The sequence below is a fragment of the Pleurodeles waltl genome, chromosome 3_1 (genome assembly GCF_031143425.1).
Source record: "Pleurodeles waltl isolate 20211129_DDA chromosome 3_1, aPleWal1.hap1.20221129, whole genome shotgun sequence".
NCBI lineage: Eukaryota > Metazoa > Chordata > Amphibia > Caudata > Salamandridae > Pleurodeles > Pleurodeles waltl.
Genome location: NC_090440.1, coordinates 1,461,306,494 through 1,461,322,446, shown reverse-complemented (window position 1 = coordinate 1,461,322,446; position 15,953 = coordinate 1,461,306,494). Strand labels below are relative to the sequence as shown.

The following is a 15,953-nucleotide window of genomic DNA, read 5'->3' as shown; positions in this document are numbered from 1 at the left end:
CACCTGCCCCCTCCCTTCTAAAAGAATCCCAAATTTGGATTGCAGCACAGTGACTGAGAGTTTAATGGATTTTCTTGGTCTAGTCGCAGTGTTACAGCGCGTTGAGCTGCCGCTCAGGAGTGTCTTAGCAGAGTGACAGAACGTTTCAGTAGGAGTGAATCACACAGCACTCGCCTGTGCATTTAGTATCTACCAGTTCACAAGTCGTCATGGGCTGGACGTAAGTATAACACATGGGATTAAATAAAACCACAGGAATGGGAATACGTGCTTCCACACCCATGGCTTAGGAAGCTGCTTGTTGGACCAGCGAGATATTATTCAGGCTCACAGAGCAGTCTCATACCTTAGGGAAAACACCTAGCAACCTGCTATCCAGCATCAACTTTCAATCCTTCGTTGCTTGAAGAGCATGATCAATCTTGGTTTCTGGTTTCTTTCTTTCTGTTTATTTTCTACCTCTGGTCTTTGTGGATATGTCTTGGCCATTGAAGCATGGCATTCAGTACGTAAGGCATGACCAGCACTAAAAGAAGGGCGTGGCATATAGAAACTGCAATAACATAACATACATAATACAGTCTTGTAAGGGACAAGGGGCACCTGCTAGCAGCATGTTGATGAATAAACGTGCCACCATAGGGTCACTCAATGCAAGCCACCTTAGCCACGCTGCTACCAATGCAAAGGAAGCCACACTGCCTGTAGCTGAACCAGGCAATACTAGAACTCTTAGTAGAAATGTTCAAAGTCCAGCGTGCTGCCTGCATCAGAGGAGAATAATTTATTTGTGCAAACCAAATGGTAGGTCTGCAGATATCTCATTGATAGTTAGGGATAATGCTTCTAAACCTCCCAATCAACATTACAAATTAAAATCATAAGAGCTGGTGTACAGTAAAATCATACAACACAACTATATACACAAAGAATACTGACGTCGTACAGAAAATACGGAACACAAGTTCAATGCAAGGTATCTTCCCAGTATGCGTAGGTGCTTGCTTGGGGCAGGCGAATGTGAGTATGGAGCTTCGGAAATTTACTTTTATGGTGCTGTGGGGGGCACAGTGATGTTTCCTTGTGCTGACGAGTCCATTTCCACTGGGCATAACGGTTGCTGAGATGCATTGTAGGGTACAAAGTTTTTTAAAACACACAAATATGGTACAAGAATGCTTAAAATTTTAACTGTGTGTCACTGGTATATCATTTTATGGTCTCTCTATTTTTTTGTGGTTTAGAATTTTGTGTTTAATAAATATAATTTAGGATGATTCTCTCTTTCCATGAACATTTTGTCGCTGTTCATTCTTTTGTGCTGACATCATTATAATTTGTTAAAGACTTGTCCAACAGATGGGATCAGGTGTAAACCTCAACAATCATTTAACTAAAAGTTTCAACCTCTGCAGGAAGTTTGAATTTTTTGCCAGGTCATGATATTTCTGTTAGTGCTCTTGTAATAGATGACGAATATTTGTTTGTTTTAAAGAAATATTTGTTAAACCTCCATGGTAGTTCACACTTTTTAATCTGTGCTTTGCATTGGCTTAGCCGAAACACCTGAACCCTCGTTTGCAAAAACAATGTGGAACCTACCGCTATGTGCCAATGCAACAATTGAGGTTGCTCAGAGACAAAAGTTGTGATGATGTTAATTGTTGCAGGCCATGCACAAATGTAAATTCTACTGACCAGCATTTTACCATCTCATTGACTATGAGTCACAAAGACTTACTATAGCCCTTGGAAAATGCTGGTAGCAAGCTGCAAGCTGGACAAGGTTTAAAGATCATCCATGACTGTTGCTAGTTTGAGATTGATTTGTATCATCATACGGTCATTTTCAGGTAGAAATTACAGGATTCTTTTGAGTTATTAAAATGTTTCTACCAGCCAATCATTAGAAAGTACCTCACACTAAACATTAGTAAACAGTTGGATCTTTGGTGGTGAGAGTGAGCAGATAAATGCTAACTTGTCTCATTATTCTGATTCATTGTAATTGTTCCACCTGATATACATGATCTAGGTGACCTAGATATGAGTTGTGGCAGTTTACATCAATGTCCACTGCGAATTATGGGCCTAATTTAGAATTCAGTGGATGAGATTTACTCTGTCAGGGTGAAAGAATAAAGTACTGTGTCTTTGTGATGGAGAACCCGCCTGTCAAATTTAGAGATGCCACCGGACCAGTGGACGTCTCTTTAACTGGCACATACCACTGTCACAGGGGTTCCTTTCAATGCATTGAAAGTTTGATGGATGGCTCCATCAACATGATGGAACCAAATGGCAAACATTCAATATTTTTGTTATTTTCAGAAACAAAATTCCAGGATGGATTTTTTTAAAAATAAAAAACATTACCCCCTCGCCATGGGAGATTTTTCCTGTGGCGTTGGCTTCATTTACAAGTTTTCACTGCTCATTACTACTAGTTTCTACCCTACCTGGCAGTGACAAACAATGATAACTGGCCATTTTACCGCTCAATCTAAATAGGTTGGGCAGCCAAATGACCAAAATTACTCTGTCGGGCTGTCAAGGATGTATGTCAGCTGTGGAAACTCGGTAGTCTCTGGTGCTGACATCATTCAGTTCTGTCCAGGTGGGAGGAACTTCATTTTGGTGGAGAAGGTATTCCATTGCTCTATGTTTTTCAGTATGGCCATTTAAATCAGTCAAGCAGTGACTTTAAAATAAGCACAGAATCCTTAGCAATGAAGCCCAAAACAAACCCAGCTCCACACAGCAAAATAATTGGTTGTAGAGCAGAATGAACATAAACCCACTAATCACTGTTTGAAAATATATGGAATCTTGGCTTCCTCGGTGTTACACACCATCCATGTCAGTAGGGATCAAGCTATTCTGTTAAGCTGAGTACTTCTTCGGTGCCTTTTGATAGAGCATTATTTTGTTCATATGCTTCATAGAAAAGGCATGTTGCAGAGCTAACAACCTATTGTGTAAACAGAGAATTTTGCTTTCATAAACTCGTCAAAGACTTCTCGGGTGTTTTTGTGGAGGGAAGTGGTGCTTCCTCAGATAAACAGCCACATACTGTGCACATTTATGGTGATGAAAGGCATGGAACAGTCACTGAAGTGTATAGAAAGAATGCCTGTACAGCCCAAAATCACCCTTATGTACAGCCCTATTCCAAGTGAACGTTTCCAATTGCGTGGTGAGCATAAGAGTCCAAATAGGTCCAAAACAGCATTTTTTCTCTTGTGACATCTACCAGTCTTCCCCAGTGAGCATGGCAGCATGGCCCTCTCTCCCACTTTTGTACTCATTTTAAGCATCCTGCCTAAGACTGTAAAAGGCTAATGCAGTTATACAACTATCTTGGAAGCTCTTCTTAACATGAGTGGCTTCAAGAAAGTGCCTTCTGTCCCTGATAAAGCAATTGTACTTGTTAAAGAGTCACAGTTTAACTACAGTCATCTAAAAATGCTCCTAAGCACTTTAACAGTGCCATTTTCATGTTAACTCCATTGTATTTATGTAATGCGTTTATGGGGAGGTTGATCATATGAAATCACAGGTCTTTGAACATTGAATTTCTAATAATTCATGATAACATCCATGGAGTGACACAGATTACCATCTAACTTGAAATCATTTTAAAAGGAGGAGAGGTGAGTAATGCTCATGGGTAATCCGCGGGGGGTTCTCTTTATTCTGATTTGATGGAAAAGAAGACCAACATGCATGAATATTCATCTTCTCATAAATCTTTTTTTCCAAGAGCTCAGAAACACGCATAGACTAAGTATGCTAATTAACAACTCTTTCATGTGCTTATACTTCTGAAGCAGACTCAAGGTTAGGGAGTTTTGAAGGAGAACCTTTGAGGTCAATAACAGCAACTGTGGGAAATAAAGAATAGTTTTTATTCAATTTCTTAGAAGAACGTATGCTAATTTTAATGAGTCGACTTGTGCCACTGGGTTGCTTGTCAGGATACTGGAAGAGCAAAATTCCAGTCGTATAGAATGATCCCTTGGCATTTGTTGAACTGAAGCTGTGGTAAATGTTATCAAAATCAGAAGTTGTAAAGGCACCACTTTAGAAGTTTGTAATGTTTATAGTACCACAATCATAAAAATGACCTACAGTCGGATCTTAGTTTAGTTGAGAAGCTTAAGACACAGTTGTATGACACTGATATTCCAAAACTAATGAGAAAGTTTATAAAGTGCTTAGATCCTATTACTTAATTAATCTAATAGCCGTTTAATAACCTAAAAGTGATGCAAAGAGTTCTCTTGGTCTTGCGCGTCTCTTATACTTTAAGAAGACTAATACCACTCTCTAAATATATTGAAAACCATTAGTTGTAATGTGATAAAACTTGGTTTTGATCTATAATTTACCTCACTTTTTATTCTTGAGCCATGCAGAAACACAGATGTGAAAGTCACAAGTGTTGGAAGGATGATTTTTTCTCTTGGCATATGTGAAGAAACCAGAAAAAGGTGACAACTTATGTTGCAGGATATCTTGACATAATATCACTGCTGCTTCAGCCAAAATCAATGCCTCTGGCTTATTATCAGGGGCACAGTTTTGCTTCAGAAAGTATCTGATTTTTTTACAACAACAATTAATACATACCAGCCCTCTGTAAATGTTTCACGTTGAGGGAAATTGAATAGTTTGTTGGGTTTTTTGGTTTTCGAGCTGAAGTTTGGACAAATGTCCTCCAAAATACTCAATTCTTCTTCTGTAGAGCCACAAAAGCTTGCAAAGATTAAAACATGGCATTTTGAATTAAAAACCAGCTAAAAGTCCTGCAAATGCTCCTCTGAATATGAAACTCTGTGAATAATCCTTTTCATCTCAGGCTTTTTGTGTTCTATTCTTTCAGTACAAACATGTGAGCCATCCTTCATGGTATGTCACAACCCTGGAAGTGATGTCTCCCTCTCTTAGCTCGGCAACCCTTCGTCTTGCAGATTCAGAGGACACATTTTTTTACTCATATATTCACTTTAAAAGTTAACACAAGGGACTATCATGTATTCAGTATTTCAAAGTATTTATTAGCAAAGAAGAAACATTTCTGTTCTGACTTGTCATGTCTGCCAGCATTTTTCCGGCACATTCACTTTATGATACATGTGCTTTATTAGACTTCCTTTTCTTCCTCCATTGCTTAGTAGCAGAATCCCCTTCCTTCTGTGGGTAGCACAAACTGCATGTTCTGGGTACCTTAGCTTCAAAATGGCGGAAGATTACCTTAATTTCATTTCCACCATTTAATCAAGCTTGAAGAGCCAGAAGATCTACCTCCATAGTTTCATATCCTACCGCCACATTCCTTTTAGCATAATCAGCCGAACCTCTTAGTTTCTCAGTTTTCGTTTCTTGGCAACAAATAAATGTGTTCCATTCTGCACCAGACACACGACCACCTTCCATCAACTTAAAACCTCCCTTCATGGTTCACTGATACATTGAGGTCACAATTACCAAACACTTCATACATACACAGGTCCCACTAACTCGACTGTGGAGCTGGAGTCTTGGAGTCTTGTTAAACATGTAACAAAACAGAGCCATTGTTACCACTATGTATTGCAACTGCTGTTAGAAAGACACAGAAATGAATAACCCAAACCCTCGATGATACCACTGCGTTTTTATGCAAGTGCCACATTCTGTACTGGGGTATTTAGGGCACATTTCAAGGTCTCTCTCTTCATTAAAAAATAAATCCTAATAAGACAGTGATTGGCACCTAAGCAAATTAATTAAAAATAAGTGAAATTCATTGATCCACTTAGGAGTTACAAGTGAAAATTTACTTTGTTGGCCATTTCCAATATAGTGGCTTGTGGTGCTTGTGGTCAGTGCTTACAATGCTTAAACATACAATTTGGCCATTAGGAACACTTTTATCAGGTTTTGTGCTTGTCTGACAAATGGACATTTTTACACATATCCATGGACTAATCTAACTGATCGACCATACTTTCTAAATTGAATGATGAGGGGATGGTAAACTGGCCTCATTACTGGTAGTTTTGGCCTACTCTTGGTAACTTGGCCTGTGTAACAAGGCCTTTCTCACAGAAATGTATTAGGTTTTATGTGTATCAAATTAGACAAAAAAATATTGTTAAAGACAGAAATTAATTGTCCTTCTCAAATTAGATCAAAACATTGAGAATGTAATAAGAACGTAATATAAAGAAAAATAAACACATATGAGGTTAAAAAGTTATAGGGGGAAACACAAATTTCACCATCGAATTACATTAGGCAAAGCGTCTATGATTATTCAATGGCAGAGACAGAAAAACTCAAAAAACTGCAAAGCACCTCCATGGAATTATTAGAAAGTCTAAGACTCAAAGCAGGTAGACTTATCAGTGCTTTCTTTCTGACTACATCACTTAGAAAAAATGTGAGCTGAATCAATCTTACTAAATTGAATCAGAAAACCATATTCATCATGAAGATGGCAAAACGAGATGTAGGTGATCTGAAAACTTGCTAAATCAGCTTTATGGCAAAGGCGGTACCACAGTGTTCTTTGCAGGGATAATCTAAAATGGCAAAGCCCTCTCCTAGAATGATATAGTACTTGTCAAAGTTCTCCATCACAAAGTGTTTCCACCGCTCTTCAGTAACTCAACAAATGGGACATCCTACAGAGAATGGAGATTGCGAGTTAAGGAGGCACCCACTGCTGAATGGTTGGGGTTACTAAAAAGGCATTCAGAATGTTTTGTCATGCGTGAGTCATCACAAGAAACCTCTGGCCTCATCACTGATGGTAAAAGCTGAATGGCTTCTGCAAGTCAGTTATTACCCTCTGACTAGAAAAAAATTTATCAAACCACGTTTGGAGGCCAGAAGGCAGACAGGGGCTACTGGGGCCCAACAATGGTCATGAATGTCATTTACCACTGGAGTCCTGGCGCATGTCCGAACTATCGCTTTTCAAACTGGGCCACGTACACCATTTCTCCTCTTGACTCTCAGAGTAGCAGTGGCAAGCAGTCGAAGGTATCTCAGGGAGACTGTGTGGGGGACAAGAATTCAGAACACAATAATATCTTGCTCAGGCCAGAGCTTGTCTTTGGGCTACAAAAATGTACTTTAATCATGCAGCATTACTTAACACAATAGACTGGAATTAGGGGAATGTGATTCAATTAAAATCTTGCTTTTGAACTTGAGGTGCTACCCACTCAGTACCCATAATCCGATTAATGCAGTTCCCAGTATCTATAATTCCTGATATCTAAGCTTGGACCTGGAACAGGCTAGGCACAGCTACAGTTCATTCAATGCCACCCTCCACCCCCGTCAAGGTGTATATGCACCCAACTATTCAGCCCTCTTTACACTTCCTACGAAATTTGTAAAGAAAGTCTTATTTTATGCATAAACTTCAGCCAGCTATTTGGTCTTTCATTCAAGCTCAGCAGTTACCTTCATCACAGATCTACCCTCTGGCAGATGCAGGATGGAGATGTGCTGTGATCTTGCTCCTATTGTGGTGGCTTCTGACCTGTTGGGGTGGCGGCGCCAGCCTCACATGAAGATGGATGACTTCATGGACTTTATGGATTTTGGTACAATGGCTCCATCTTGCAGCTCTTCTTTCTGGCAGTTGAGGACTGCCAAGACCGGGTGCAGATGGGACGCTGGTACAGCAGGTGCAACCTTGGGACTAAGTTAGACATTGTGGATAGCTTCGACAGTTGCAGCCTCTGGACTGATCAGGATGCCGACCTTGGCATTGATGTAGGACTCAGACTCTGATGCTGGCAGCAGTTGTCTCTAAGCCATGATGGGCTGTAGAAGGCTTGATATGCTTCATGTGAGAACCATTCAGAGAGACCCCTTCAAAACTCAGGTCCCTGCTGGCAGTGTCTTGCTCTTTCTTGCTATTTCCCATGCTAGGGCAATGCTAAGCCTCTCATTTAGGGCAATGCACACTCTCTCAGTGGGCAGACATGCTTCTAAGATCTAGCAGACCTTAAGCTCCTCCAGCAAAGCTCAGACGATGCCACCTCACCTCTCAAAGCCTATTTATCATGAAAATACCTGGTCACACAGCAGTCCTTCAGGTTCTCTGTGAAGCACTACTTTTTAATTAGTTCGTTTTGTTTTATGTAGTTGTTTTATGACAATTATAATTGTATTTATATAGCGCTTACTCTGATGTGGAGTTAAAGTGATTTTTCGGATAGTATCTAGCTACTCCAGGAAGCTAGTTTAGTGGTTAGCCAACTATTTAATCTGTTAATACCTGCACTTTCACACATGGTTGAAAAAAATAGTTTCTAATCTTGTGTTCCTATGATGAGCAACAACAGACGCCAGTCTAGGTGCGATTAGTTCAATTTAGATTGCTGACGTAGGAGATGATGGTCGGTAATTAACTTTTGTGTCGGATGCAAAAGAAGTAGAGGATTAAAATGCAGGTAAAGGACTATCTAGCTTTAGGGGGATATTGTATATGATAAAAAAGGTGTTTGCTTTAGCATTGGAGATTAAAAGTGTAGTGAAAGCAGGGAAGCATTTAGTGGCAGGAGTAAACTTTGACAGAATAATGTAAAAGTAATTTTCATGCCGGTACATATGAGGGATCGTTGTTCATGACATGCAGGATGGAGCTGTATGTTAAAAGCGTCATAAGTCATCGGATTCACAGATAATTGTACTGGGTCCAGACCCTTTGATGTACAATTGTAGATGATGTAGTAAGATTAGCATCATACGTCTCGGCTATGAGATGTACCATGTTATATGGTATGACTCCAGGGTTTTCAAGTAAATGTCGAGGGGTGTACCATCTTTTAGATTGTATATATGTCTCTGCTACGTTCAGCTTTACATTAAGTATTCAGCCAACACGTAGTCAGTCGGTGAGCTCGATCTGATCTGACAGCAGCGTATGGAACATCTGTTTGCATGAATGATGATCTCTGCTATTAAAGATCATACAGATATCCTTTCACTAATCATGTTACACAGAAGCAAATCCTAACCATTCTGGTAAATTGCAGGTGATTCTCAGTCCAGCAGCAAATTCATAATTTGGCAGCTTGAACAAACAAGGTAGTGTCACCAACATATTTCTTCCTGTAATATAGAAGTAAAACGTTGAGAGTGTTGAGTCTATGCCAATTTTTAGATTTTGTACTTCTTTAGCTATGTTTGGCGAAGGGCCCAGTTCACGTCGCCAGAATGACAGAGGACACCGCAGGCCAGTATTTCATTTATAGGAACATTTAATTTGAGGTGAGCAGCATGTTTGCTTCCGATCACTTCACAATGCTGAGTGCGATCTTATCAGGTAAGTGCACAGCTTCCACGACAGGGTTCTTGTGAACCCTGTAACATGACATTCTGTTGGAGTGTTCCAGCTTATTGTCTGGCAAACATAAAGAGGGAAGACTGGCTTATCCAAGAATAGATCAATTAAAGAAGGGTTCCCTAACCAGTGCTCTTTTATGATTCTTACTGAAGGTTGTTAGACCTGGCATTCTTGATGTGGTACTCCCCCGACATTTTGCCTTCACCCCCCCTGTTTTTGCTGAACCCATTTTTGTTGGCATTAGGACTCTGTGCACTTTACCCCTGCTAGCTAGTGATGAAGTGCATGAGCTCTCTCCCTTAACATTGGCATACACCCAATTGGCACATTTAATTTATTTATAAGTCCCTAGTAAATGGTACTACGCTTAAGACTCTAAGCTTAAGTCTGTCCTACTGGCACGTCCGTCGAACAAACTTTTCCCTGCAAAGATTGATACATGAGATCTGATTCTTCTGTCAATCGTTCCCCCTAGTAATACATGAATTTAAGTTGCATTGATTTTTCGGACTGACTTTCTTCAAACAGAACACTATCTACAAATTGATGCTTGAGGATCCAAGAACGATAATGTACACTTTGGTACTTTGTAGTTTACCTTCATATTGAAATGAAATATGGAAATTGTACAAACCCATATACTATGAAAGAGCATGGTGTTGGTTTTGAACACAGAGCTGATAATTTCATTAAGATATGTGATCCAAAAGAGATGATTGAATTTGAACAATTATTTCACATGCAACATCGAAATTCCGGGCCCCAGGCTTCAGAGCAAATGTATTAATGCATGCAAAGCTATTTTCACACTTTGCTGCATGTTTATTAATGCCTCTTTCTGCAAGGCCACAGTTTGTTTCAGAATCTGTCATCTATTTGCAGATCCTTCCCCGGGGAAGAAAACACCATTTTAAATATAACATTTCATTAGAAGAAAATTACATATTAAATAATTCAGCACTACTGATATGGTTCTGAAACACAAACTAAACTCGTCTCTTCTGTTTCTATTTATTGTCCTGGGCACTTATTAAAGTGGCCTTTTGGTCTGTATTTTGGCACTATATTTACACAGATTTTAATATACTAGTTGTTAATGCTTGTGTAACCATTTAAGAATTCGGTGTAATATGTCTCACTAATTCTGATAATTGGTGGTTTAGAGAACATCATCCTCTTGTGATATGCTTTAGGGAGCAATTTACAGAAGTCAGTTTCTCATCTGAAGTTAAGATACAATATGGCATGCTAAAGTTAAAAAATCTAATAGATTTGACCTTTACACAGTGAATGCACACAGGATGACTGACACAAAACATCCACACCACTTTGAGGTCACTCATACATGCAAATATGGAGATCAGCAGACAAAAAGACACTGATACAGAAATTCTGCATATGCAAGGACCAAGGGACTTAGACCAACAGACATATGTCATGTTTTATAGGCTTATTGTACAGTACTTTATGTGTTTAAAGACCACTTGAAAACTCTAAGGGCCTGAATTAGAGCTCGGTGGTCAGGTTACTCAGCCATAATTGTAACAGATGTCCTGTCCTTCGAAATCTAACTCCCATAGAATATAGTGGGATTTAGATTTCAATGGTTGGGATATCCGTCGCTATTGTGACTGAGCAACCTGTCCGCTGGATCCCAAATCAGGCCCCTATTGTTTTTAAGTGGTCTTGTAGGCAACACAAAGTACTATACAATAAGCTAATACAACATGACATATGCCTGTTGGTCTATGTGCGTTGGTGCCTGCATATGCAGAATTTCTGCATCAGTGTCAATTTGCCTGCTGAAGTGACTGGAGGGCATATATTTTCCACATAGATTGATTGTACATACTGGGGTGCCAGTCCTAGGTCTCTGGCTGATCAGGCATAAGCAAGAGAGGACCAAAGAAAGGGGGATCAGAGGAGGTAGAACTCAAAGGGGGCTATGCAGTGCGAGGAATCAGTATCTGTCAAAAAGTAATGGAAACATTGTTGAGTCTTACAAAAGTATCAGGACAAGTCCAAGAGAGAAGGTAGCCCTTTAAAAACCCACATATATGCAGGCATACAGTTCCAAACATCACAGATTGGATCAGTGCACAAGCAGAAACATAAGGAGGAGTGGAGAAAACAAATAGGTGGTTGCTACCCAATGTACACAGGCTGCATGTCCACTTTAGTTTTAGTCCCTTTGGTGACAAAATCACATTTGAGGTAGAGGAAATAGTAGTGAGATTCTAATCAAACCTCGGCCTCTCCTTTGAGACATCTATTCTAAGGAGTACTTTCATCTCCACGATCACCCAATCCTAGCAATCCTAACATAGTGTCTACTTCATGCCCGTTCTAGAAGTCTCTTTGATATAACAAGACTCATGAAGAATAGTAATTCAATATCTTTATTTTTTCATACTATTACAGCACACTTAAGTTTACTACATGGTTCCAAGTACAAGGGGGTAGATTCATGTTCTTTCCCTAAACAATTCATTGCTAGTAGCAGAGTTTATTCAATTAAAGCAAAATTATGACTCGCAGAATTCGTGATTTGTTAAAAGAAAGCCCAGGACCAATAACATGGATTCCAGTGCACATGAAGCAATGAAGTATCCCTATTGCTGTCTGCAATCTTTAGGTTTGTGTGTTTTTAAAGAGGTGGTGGTAAGCATTAGATGCTTATCACATTGGTAAAACATTGTCCCTCCACAAAACAGCCACTGATTAAGGATCACACCCTTCAATGGAATACACATTACTTTTCTGGAGCATAGGTACACTAGCCTCCCATTTGCTTGACTTATATCCCAGCAAAGGTTCATGACACGTTTCAGAGGCTGAAGGTGAATCATAAAAGCCCACATTGAAACATAAGACATTGGGGGACCTTTGGAGCCACGATATCGGCTGGGGTGGGACTTCATCACCCAGTCTGCACTGCTTCCAGGATCGAGCCCCCTGTGCCTCCTCATGTGCTATTAAAGCAATATTTGACTTCCACAGCATGGGACACGCTGACATTGGAGAACCTTTGGTGCCACAACATCGGCTGGGGTGGGACTTCAGCCCCCAGACTGCACTGCTTCCAGAATCAAGCCCCTGTGCCTGCTCATGCACTATTTAAACAATACTCGACTTCTGCAGTGTGGGACGTGCCCGGGCCAAGGCAGGCCTGTCATCGCCCGGAAGAGGCTGGGCTGGGCACTTCTATTGCTTGTCTAGAAGTAAGTATTATGACCTAGAAATTGGTTTTAAAGAACTTGAGCCACACCATTATCAGGATTTTTTTTGTTGATAATTACCCTTTTTGAACCTTATTAAGACCATGGGAAAGTACAAAGCTGTGGACGCTTCTGCACATATGTGTGGTTTAAAAAAAAACAGGAAACATGCAAATAACAAAACCAGCTCTTTGCGTAATAAGGAAAACAACACCCTAGGGGACATAGATATTTTCATTGAAGAAGTGGAGGCCATTCTGAGAAGTAACATAAATATATCCCCTGCAAACTGTGGCAGCCTTGCCAATAAACTTCCTAATATGTTTAAGAAAAGGCTGCAGCCGTCTAAAACCCTAAGGGAGTCTGGACAGAAGGAAGTGACCTAACCTACAAGATTAAACCTATCCCCTGACTACAATCCAGTGCACTGGCTCAGCTGCATCACAGCATGCCAATGGTCGCCCTTCTGTGGAAGAAGAGGCCCCCTGCCCTCCCCTAAGACCTGAGGTCACTGTGGTCCTGAATATTTTGTGTTCCAACCGGTATGGGCCTCTGGAGCAGAACGTGGGGCTCTGTGTTACTGCTACCCCCTCATGCACTGGGGTACCTGCTGGATGGAGATGATGCCTTGACGAATATATCATTGGGCCAGGGAAGGCTGAATTGGCATCTGTGCACCAGAAATTGGATGAAGTTAAGAGCCTGGAGCTGATGCTGTTGAACAAAGTAACAGGGGAACCTGGACAGATCTGTAGGTATAGGTGCCCGAGGGTAAGTATGGGTGGGATTATGCCTGTTTCAGGGGGAAGGGCCATTGGCATTATTTTGTTAGAACCTAGGTTACCAAAAGGCAATCAGCCCTTAGGGTCTGCCATTAATCTCCCTCTTATTAATCCATCTGCTCCTCATGTTGAGGGAATGGAGGCCTCTTGTGAGGCCAGTAGGTGCAAGCACAGTTTCAATGTCAAGGTGAGGAATTATGCTGAGCTAGGCTGCCCTGACGAAGGTCAACCTGGTGAGTGTATTGGGGCCCCTTGCGGGAAGGCTGGTATTCAGGTGCCTGCTGGAGAAGCTACTTCTAGAGTACAACAGACCAGGGCATTAGATTGCATTTTACAACAGTCTGAAGCAAGATCGTTAACATCTAAGAAACAGTCCCAGGGTGAGGTGAGATCAGGAGGCACTATCTTTATGGTTGAGGGTTCGAAGTTGCCACTAGGGTCCATAGAAACATGAGACTCCCTGATAAATAAGGTCATTTATTGGTTGAGAGTTCAGCATAACTGCCTTTCTGTTGTTAGAGCGGATATTTTAGAGGTTGAAAGACATAGCCAGCAAGGATAAAACCACAATTTTATTTCTGTTCTTCTTATTTGCAAGTTGTTAGTGATCAACCTTATTGATTTTGAATTGCATACCTGCTATCTCAGGAATCCTAAAGGGGTTGGCATCAGGCTGAAACTATCTGCACTCAACATTAATAGACCCACAATCTGCAGGGGGACAGCCGGTGGGAAGTGTGATTCTAGTCAAACACATGTTCCTGCTTTGGCAGCAAATAACGTCCCTATTTCAACAGCTGTCAATTGACTATCCACTGAATTCCACACAATAATTTTGCCAGCGGTGTCTGTGGGCAGGGTTGGGGTGTTGGTCGGGTCTGCCAATTGTAGGGAAGGGCTCAAAGCCCAGCGATATGGGTCTAGTATCTTGGAAAATAGAGTTGAACTATCTATTTTGTCCTGGAATCTGGCTGGGTTGGGTAGAAAACGATTGGATGCCGAGTGGGCTACCTACGTAAACAAGCAGGCTATATGTATATTCCAGGAGACCTGGGACGTGGGCCCAGTCTTCCTGGATGTGTTTTTTATCCTACTACGAGGAGGCCCAACCTGCAGTTGGGGATAGCGGTTGGGTCAAAGGGGGACTTTTGATACTGATAAATAAGAATTTTCAGTGTAATCACTCAGCTCTAAAAATAGATTCTCCTGATATATTAGGCCTACAGCTTGAATTTAATCGAGGTTTTAAGTTAATAGTAATTAATGTATATGCTAGGTCAGTGTCACGGGAAGTAGAGTCTCAGACCTTGGCACAGTTAACTGAATTTATCGACATATTGCAGTATTCCTTTAATTTAGTGATTGCATTTGAACCCTCTTTTATTAACTGCAATCTGATGGCGGATGAGGATGAATATTGGGGCATTCCACAATTGATGGGAAAACAACTGCGTATCTGCTCTTGTGCTGCTCTTCAGCTGACATCACTGTGTTTTAAGCAAAGGATTAGGGCTTGCGCTCTGATCTAAGCAACGCTCCTACTTTTAAGCGCGGCCAGTCTACTAGTGTCATTGACTATTTCCTAGTGGATGTTAGGATGTGGCTGATGCTGGAAGACATGAGGGTTGACATTCACCATGATAGTGATCACAATTCTCTGCTACCTACTTTACATAGGGATGTATTTAGGAGACCTCAGAAGACCCAGTCCTCTATGGTCCCTGAGCCATTAGTGGCAAACAACCACAAACGTGTTAGCTGGTCAAAAGTGATGTCAAATCCCTATTTGCACAAGGAGATTTATAAATTCTTTGTTTATGCTAATGCCAACTATGAAGAGCTTGAGGTTGGAAATATTCCAATCCTCAGCATCCATGAGATGCTGGTACCTAAATTACATAATATTTTTTATAGGAAGATTACCACCAAGCGAACTGCTTCTATATACAAAAAAAGGAGTGGTTTAACAACAATTGCTCTAAGGCTAAATCAGTGTTAAAGTCAGCTATTGTGTCTCATTCAAAGGGGACGATCAGAACAACCAGAACTGCTTATAATATAGTTATAGAACAGGCAAAGAAAAGTTGGGAAGACTCAATCTGGCAGAATTTGCTAGACGCAACAAGACGAAATGACAATGGGACCTTCTGGAAGATACTTTCTACTAGGCATAATGAGGGTAGGCGTCTTAATAGTACTCATATTCAACCAGAGAGTTGGGTGGATAATTTTTCCAATCTTTATACTCTGCCCTGTGATACATTCAGTCATGATTCCTCCCCTCTGAAGTTGGTTGAAATGCACCAGGCCAGGGATGGGTTTCAGCAATCTCGATGGCTGCATTGCTTTTATGCTGGGGAAAACCACTGCCGCAATTGCCTCCATAACCCCCTCTAAAGCCCCTTGTCCCGAAAAGATACCGGGAGATTTATATAAGTCTGAGCAGAAAATTTGGTCTAGTTATATTACTATGATATCTAATACAATAGAAGCCAAGGGCCTAATGCCCACTACCTGGAGGGGGGGCGAAATAATACCCATTTACAAGAAGGATGAAGTGAGCTCTCCTTCTAACTACAGACCCATCACCTTATCGAT

General features: G+C 40.8%; 1 protein-coding gene across 1 annotated transcript in view; it reads left to right on the top strand.

Moving 5' to 3' along the window:
• The window catches only part of TMEM163 (transmembrane protein 163), an 884,981-nt gene that overhangs the window by 163,284 nt on the left and 705,744 nt on the right, over positions 1-15,953 (top strand). The gene's annotated exons all lie outside the window — the stretch shown is intronic.